Source organism: Lygodium microphyllum, chromosome 7 (assembly GCF_053477565.2).
Source record: "Lygodium microphyllum isolate KBCC chromosome 7, Lygodium_microphyllum_v1.1.10, whole genome shotgun sequence".
Lineage (NCBI taxonomy): Eukaryota > Viridiplantae > Streptophyta > Polypodiopsida > Schizaeales > Lygodiaceae > Lygodium > Lygodium microphyllum.
Genome location: NC_141141.1, coordinates 39,577,495 through 39,584,505, shown reverse-complemented (window position 1 = coordinate 39,584,505; position 7,011 = coordinate 39,577,495). Strand labels below are relative to the sequence as shown.

The 7,011-nt window shown below is 42.1% G+C and overlaps 1 pseudogene; it reads left to right on the top strand.

Moving 5' to 3' along the window:
* Positions 1–6,102: 6,102 nt before the first annotated feature.
* Positions 6,103–6,436, top strand: LOC148033371 (small ribosomal subunit protein eS12 pseudogene; annotated as a pseudogene).
* Positions 6,437–7,011: the final 575 nt, after the last annotated feature.

Sequence of the window (7,011 nt, the reverse complement as noted above, 5' to 3'; positions counted from 1 at the left end):
AGCCAGGAATGAAGGCAGAAGGGCTTTGATTGTTGATGAACAAGTTACAACTGCCTAACTCTTTGGCAAAGTTGACATTCCCCAAATGAAATGGGAATTCATCAGTATGGACTTTGTTGTTGGCCTGCCCTAAGTTCAGGGAGGATACAACTCCATTATGGTTGTGGTGGATATGCTCACCAAGGTTGCACATATTATTCCTGTTAAGACAAGCTATAAAGCCTCACACATTGCAAGGCTGTTCATCAAGGAGATATTCAAACTGCATGGGTACCCAGAAGAATCATTAGTGATCATGATTTTCTCTTCACATCACACTTTTGGAGAGCTATCTTTGAAGCCATTGGGACTAACTCTATTTTAGTATAGCTTACCATCCTCAAACCGATGATCAAATGGAGCAAGTCAACCAAGTCATCGAGGATATGCTAAGGGCACACTGCTGCCGTGAACCAAAAAAGTGGATTCAATACTTGCCATTGTTTGAGTTTCCCTACAATGCTTCCTACCAACAAAGCATTCAGATGACCCCTTTTCAAGCATTATATAGGCACAATTGTCGAATTCCTTTAAACTTCTCGGACCAACCCTAAGAGTTGAAGCTTCAAAGCAGATGCTGGAAGATATGGACGACCAAATGAAGTCAATAAGATAGGACATCCAAGCCACCAAGGATAGACAAAAGGCATACGCGGATTTGAAACGTCAAGATAGATCCTTCGCTGAAGGAGATATGGTCTTCATTTGTGTACGCCCAAAGAAGAGTTTCCTATCCTTCGGTGAATGCAAGAAGCTAAGTCTAAGGTATTGTGGACCCTACAAGATTCTCAAGTGCCTAAGGCCTAATGCTTATAGACTTCAACTCCCTGAGAACCTAAAGGTTCATAATGTATTTCATATCAGTCTACTGAAGAAGTATATACCTAATCCTGGTCACGTACTTGATGATCAATAAGTTGTAATGCCTAGCCAAGGAGTCCTTGAGCTATGGCCTGACATGATCTTAGATGTTAGGGAGAGACAATTGATATCCAGAACCTTGAGAGAATGTCTCGTCCAGTGGAAAGATTATCCCAAGGAGGATGCCACTTGGATGGATGAAAGTACTCTCAATCAACAATACCCCCAGTTCTTCTCGAGATGAGGACATCTCGATTCCTCTGAGAGGGAGAGAATGTAATATTTCTACAGGAAATACTAATGAATTTTTACCTTTACACGCTTGCACAAAAGCAGCTTAAAATATTCTCCCCACGACTAGAAGTACCCTAGGCTAAATACCCCACCTTCACGCGTTAATAAACTCTGCCTGCACGGTGCATAAGGGACCGCGGCTTGAAGACCACAAAGCCGCATGAGAACACCCTTCTAGAAAAAAAGGGAAAATTGAATAATGGGTAAGATTAAGGCAAAATTTTTTAATTATCCCTCCCCTCCGCCGATGCATGGCAAGGGGAGAGGGAATGGGAGAAGAAGGCGTAGTGGTGGAGTGCATGGGGAGAAGGGAGAAGACATGAAAGCTCCACGTGTGTGGAGTCTCCCCCTCCCCCCCTCAATGGCTATATAACCTCCCCCTTAGGCATTGGGGGGAGGAAGGAACGAAGGGAGACTGACATGTTGCTCTAGATCGACGCCGACCCGCCATTCGCCATTGCCGCCTTGCGCCAGGCTGCAGCCCTCAACACCGTCATCATCATCTTCATCCTCACCTCCTTCAATCGACGCCGTCACCCTTCCTCCCCAATCATTTCCTCCCCGTCACGTTTTGACAACAGAAGCTTTTATAAGCTTCTTTAAAAGCTTCTAAGGTTGGGCTCCAATAAGCCCGGTTTCAACGAGCCTTCTCAGTTTCTTAAAACTGTGTTTTGTGAAGGAATTTCCTGCGCAAGAGGGAGTAGACAGATCTTGAGGCTGGGTTGCCAAGCTTGGAGGGAGTTCGGATATCGTGTAAAAGCGAGAACAAATCGTGGAGTTCAAGTCATCAACGATGGCTCCAAAGCCAAAGTTGCAAGGTGCACGCGTAGAAGTCTCAAACCCAAGCTTACACGTGGACATCGCCGCACGTCCTCAAACCCAGGTTCTTGGAAGTTTAATTCCGCATTGGGCATGCTTAAATTTCATGTGGAAGTTATGAATACAAAATTACGCATTTATCTTACAAGTTTTAAATTGCATATTGCTCTTGCTTGCATTTCCAAAATGACAATCCCAATTGCATATTGCATGAAAATTTGTTTAAATTCACCCTTGTCTTCCTTACATGAAAGAACAAGCACATAATGCATCCAGGCCATGATTTCCTAGATATGATTCGTAAGAGATATTCGTTAAACATTCGTTAGAATGTTGTCCAAGGTCTTGCATGGTATGAAAAGGAAATCATGAACTTGCATGTTGCATGCGAAGATGCTTATAGAATGGATTAAGTCAACATTAACCTTATAATATTCGTCATGCATGACCTTCATTTAGTGAAGTTGTATCTAGAAAAGGTTGCATGTTACATATTCGTCATGCATGCACTTCATTCAACGAAGTTGCATCTAGAAAAGGTTGCATGTCATAACAAAGCGTGAAATTCAATTGCATTAAACAAAAGGTTGTAGGCATAGTTCCTTAATGTAAATCTTTGTAGGTTTTATGTAAGTTATTCTCCAAATTATCATTCGTCATGACTTTAGCAAGAAAAGAAAGGGTTATTGCAAACCTTATAGCGCATAGAGGTAATGAATCGCATATTTGCATGTAATGTGATGTCTTGCTACGATTTACACCTTTAGAACAAATTTAGCATCTCTAAGAAGAGATCGCTTCTTGTCGCAAGAAAAGTAGACTGATTTGGTTAGATCACTTGTAAGGGTATAACCCTCAAGGGATTCATATAAGCATAACTAGTTAGTACAACAAACACCTCAAAGTGCTAGCTAAGGTTTAGCACGTTGAAAATTCTTCCTAGTATCGCACTTGGTCGCCAAGTTGAGACCTTCAAACCCGAAGGTCCTATGCACATTCACGGGATGTTTGGGTTAATTTGATGCCCATACACTAATGATCTAGGGTTTTACCCTAAGGATCGATCGCCCTAATACTAAACTTCCGATTGAGTTTAGAATCCCTAGGACCAAGCGTGGTGACCTTGTAAGGTTAGGGATTGGGTTTGGTAAGAAGACACCCCAACCCTACATCTTGACTAAACATACTTCTTAACCAAGGAACATCATTGATGGGAGATTTGAACCCACAAGTTAGTTGCGACTCCTATGCACAACAAGATTGCAATGTTGCATGGTGTTGTGTTAAATCACAAAGTGGAGTTGCCACTCCTTAGAATAAGATTGGCAGGTTCTAGCACAAGTCTAACTTGAAAAAGCATGAGTAGTCATCTTGCTACTAAAATGCCAAGTTAAGGTAACGAGTAATTGACAAATCAAGTTAGAGCGACAAAGTCGTCAGGATTTACTGTCTTATTTTAAGAAACCTAAGGTGTTGGTTAATTTAGGTTAACAGGGTACAACCCTAACCCAAGGATACAAGGGTACACAAACAAACAAACCCTTGGGGATCTTGCCAAGTCGCAATTGATCCCGGACCGAATGTTGGATGCATTCAGAGAAAAGGATTCACTCCTTAGCAGTTGGCCAAATAAAACGACCACTAGATTGATTGTGTTTGTACAGTTTAGGAGCACTCTTTGTATTGCTTTGCTCAAAGAATCTAAGGCTGGAAAATAAATAATTACTTCAGGTTGAAGGCCTAGAGGGAGAGGCAGCATCAGTTACCCCCGATTGTCTGTCTGACCCTAACCAAGGGGGTTGTTAGCCCCGCCGCGCCGAGAACGTGTACCAAACCTGCCATGAGAGATCTCTCCGTTGGGCACTACTTGGAGCAACATGATGCTTGGGTGTCAGGGGGGGCTCTGGCCGTAAATCCCTTGCCTTCCAGGTCCTGCATAAGAGGCCGATGTGACTCGGGATTGGATCTCAAGGCCCGCATACTAGTCTACGGGCAGAATCTTGGATTAGTAATCCCTGTGGATTGCTGGATTGCCTTCAGGCGGATTATGGATTGCCTTCGGGCGAATTGTGGATTCCCTTCGGGCGGATTATGCATTAACTTATGGGCTGGATTATATGATGTATTCCAAAGATAAATAAGATCAATTGTTGTAAATGAACTTGTTTGACATTGTTTTTCTATGTCAGTGCTAAGATTACGTGAAGGAACCGGTGACTAATTGGCTAATTAAGGAAGCTGTATTTTGCGTGTCAAACTAAATGTGGTAGGTAATTAGACAACTAAAGAAACCCTAAGGAAAGTGTGGTGGATGTGGCCATGGGTTCATCCTACGGATGGGTGGTCTCGGTTGGACGGGAACTTTTCTCGAAGGAAATGATAGTTGTCATTCTAGGAATTTGACCACTAGGAGAACCATGACTCACGGTCCTAAGTGGGAATGGTCAGAATGCTTCTGCTTCGTGGCAGACTCAGGAGGACCTAGATCGCAAACCCTATAATATTCCATGGGAGTGCCGGGCAGCGCTTTCTAGACTCCCTTCCCAATGGGCTGCTAAGACGTGTCCTACAAGCGAACAAGTGGACGTGTTACAGGGTTTTTTTGGATGATTTGTCTATGTTTAGATCATGCTTACAAGATTTGGAGCATTTACAAAAATGTTTTAAGAAGCATCCAGAAGAGTCGTTCTATTTGAATCTCTTTAAAATGTGTGCTTGAGATGTAAAGTGGTAAATTGGTGGGGCATATCATTTAAAAGGAGGGTAGTGCAGTGAATCTAGACAAGGTTGTTGTCATGAGATAGGCTCTAACAAAAAATAGTCCCAAGGAGTGTGTGCATTTTCTTGGCCAAATTTGCTAGTATGGTTGCCATTTCCAACTTTTGGCACACCTAGCAATTCCATTGAATGCAATTGCACATGTGGATCACAAAGAGTTCAATTTAGCTATCTGAGGTAGTATTGATGTTTCCACTAGATTGGGGAATCCACTTTCATGTGTTTGTGGATGCCCTAGATGTTGTGGTTGGTAGCATGCTTATGCAAGAGTAAGGTGGAGGATGGATTTGACATGTTTGCTATACAAGCTGTAGACTCTCATCCAAAGAGAATAACTATTTGGTGGCAAAAAGAGAATGTTTGGGAATGGTTTATTTAATTAAAAAATGTTGACACCATCTTCTAGGTGGGAGATTTTTCTTTCATATGGATCATTTGGCATTTTTGTACCTATTAAGGACAGATAACTCAATAGGAGGATTTTTATGATGGGTGCTATTATTGTAGGAGTTAGATTTTGAAGTTACTTGTAGGCCACAAGCACAAAATGTAATCCTAAATTATCTATCACATCAAGATTCAAGAGATCAAGCTATGGGAATTGAAGAAATGTTGATTGAGAGCTTCCGAGACCGTTGTGCTGCATTACTTTAGCTTCCTGCACTACCTTCCATTTCCAGTGAAGTTGTTAATTCTCTGATGATGTCCAAAGCTTCCCAACTTGACCACCTCCTTGCGCAGCCAATTTTTATTTCAATGCTCGAAAGCATTAGCCTTGATAAGCCTTTGTGAAAGGGAACTTCGCATGCTTCCATATTTAGTTGATTCAGACAATGAGTCGAGAAATCTTGGTGGAAATAGTCCGCAAGTGGCTAAATTTGACAAGTTCAAAAAGCGGAGGTACTCTGATCCTGGGTCCTCCATCTTAATATATCATCGAACAGACAAGATGGTGAAAAAAAAAAGGATAAAAAAACGGTTTCCAATCAAAAGAAGTGGAAAATAGAAGGGAGCATAGCTGTGCGGTTTCATCATTTCAAGGAGGCTGTTAACTCTTCACGAGATATCTGAATTTGAACTAAAAGTGTTATTAAGTTGAAGAAGCTTGAATTGCTTCAGCTGGCAGAGGCGATTACGCAGGGACTTTCTGCATGATTTTTTTCAAGTCCAATTGGAATCAAGAGCAACAGAGAATAGAAATAGGTTCATCTGTCTTGCAATTTTAGGGGCAGTTCCGTCGATCCAGAGGAGAGAAGAGCTTTTGGGAACCTCTTATTCTTTGCTACGATTCCAGGAAATCATGCTTTTGAGATGTATAATTGGCAGCCAGATGTTAGAGACAGGCTTCAAGAGGCTGCAAAGGCAATTGAGAAGCATGCAGCACGACAGTGTGTTCTTGCTCAAGATTGCAATCAACCCGATTACAGTAAACTTGTGCAGGCTTTATACTCAGAGGATAGCGTGAACTTGATCTCTGTGCCGAGTGCCAAAAAGCTTGGTGAATGGGCAGGGTTGTGCAAGATTGATTCTGAAGGCAAGGCTCGAAAGGTTGTTGGCTGCTCTTGTGTAGTTGTCAAGGATTTTGGTGAGGAACAGAGGGTCTAAATGTTGTTCAAGAGTATTTGAAGACTCGATGAAGTTGATGGATGAGGACCATCTCAAATATAACTGTTGGAAACAAAGCACAAATTCAGGCGGTTATGTCTCATTAATTTCGATGATGATGAGTGACGCCATCATACATTGACAGATGTCCTTCTAATTAACCAGAGGATCTACCTAATTCCCACCATTACTGGAAGTGCATAGAGAGATAAGTTGGGGTCACATTATTATGCAGCTTATTCAAGAGTCGCAGCAGCAGAACTTATCTTTGCCCACTACTAATAGTTGTGCTCATTCAAGAATTACAGCAAAACTTTAGGTGATCTGTTTTGAGTCAAATTGCTCATGCATTGAAGGCCAGAAATATTATCGATCAACATCACATGAACTACGAAGACTTCACAACACTTCACGCTCCCCAGTCTGCAACTCCAATCACACAGCGTTCTAGAGGTTTTTTCAGTGGTACACTGGAGCACTTGCAAGGTGACTCGTGAGAGAGGAAGTGACCACAAGAAGCACTTCTGGGGTGACAGCCTAGAGAGTTTTGGACTTGTGTAGTATGCCTTGTTATGAACATTCAGCATTTAGTACTTTCACCCTAGAGATGCTGCA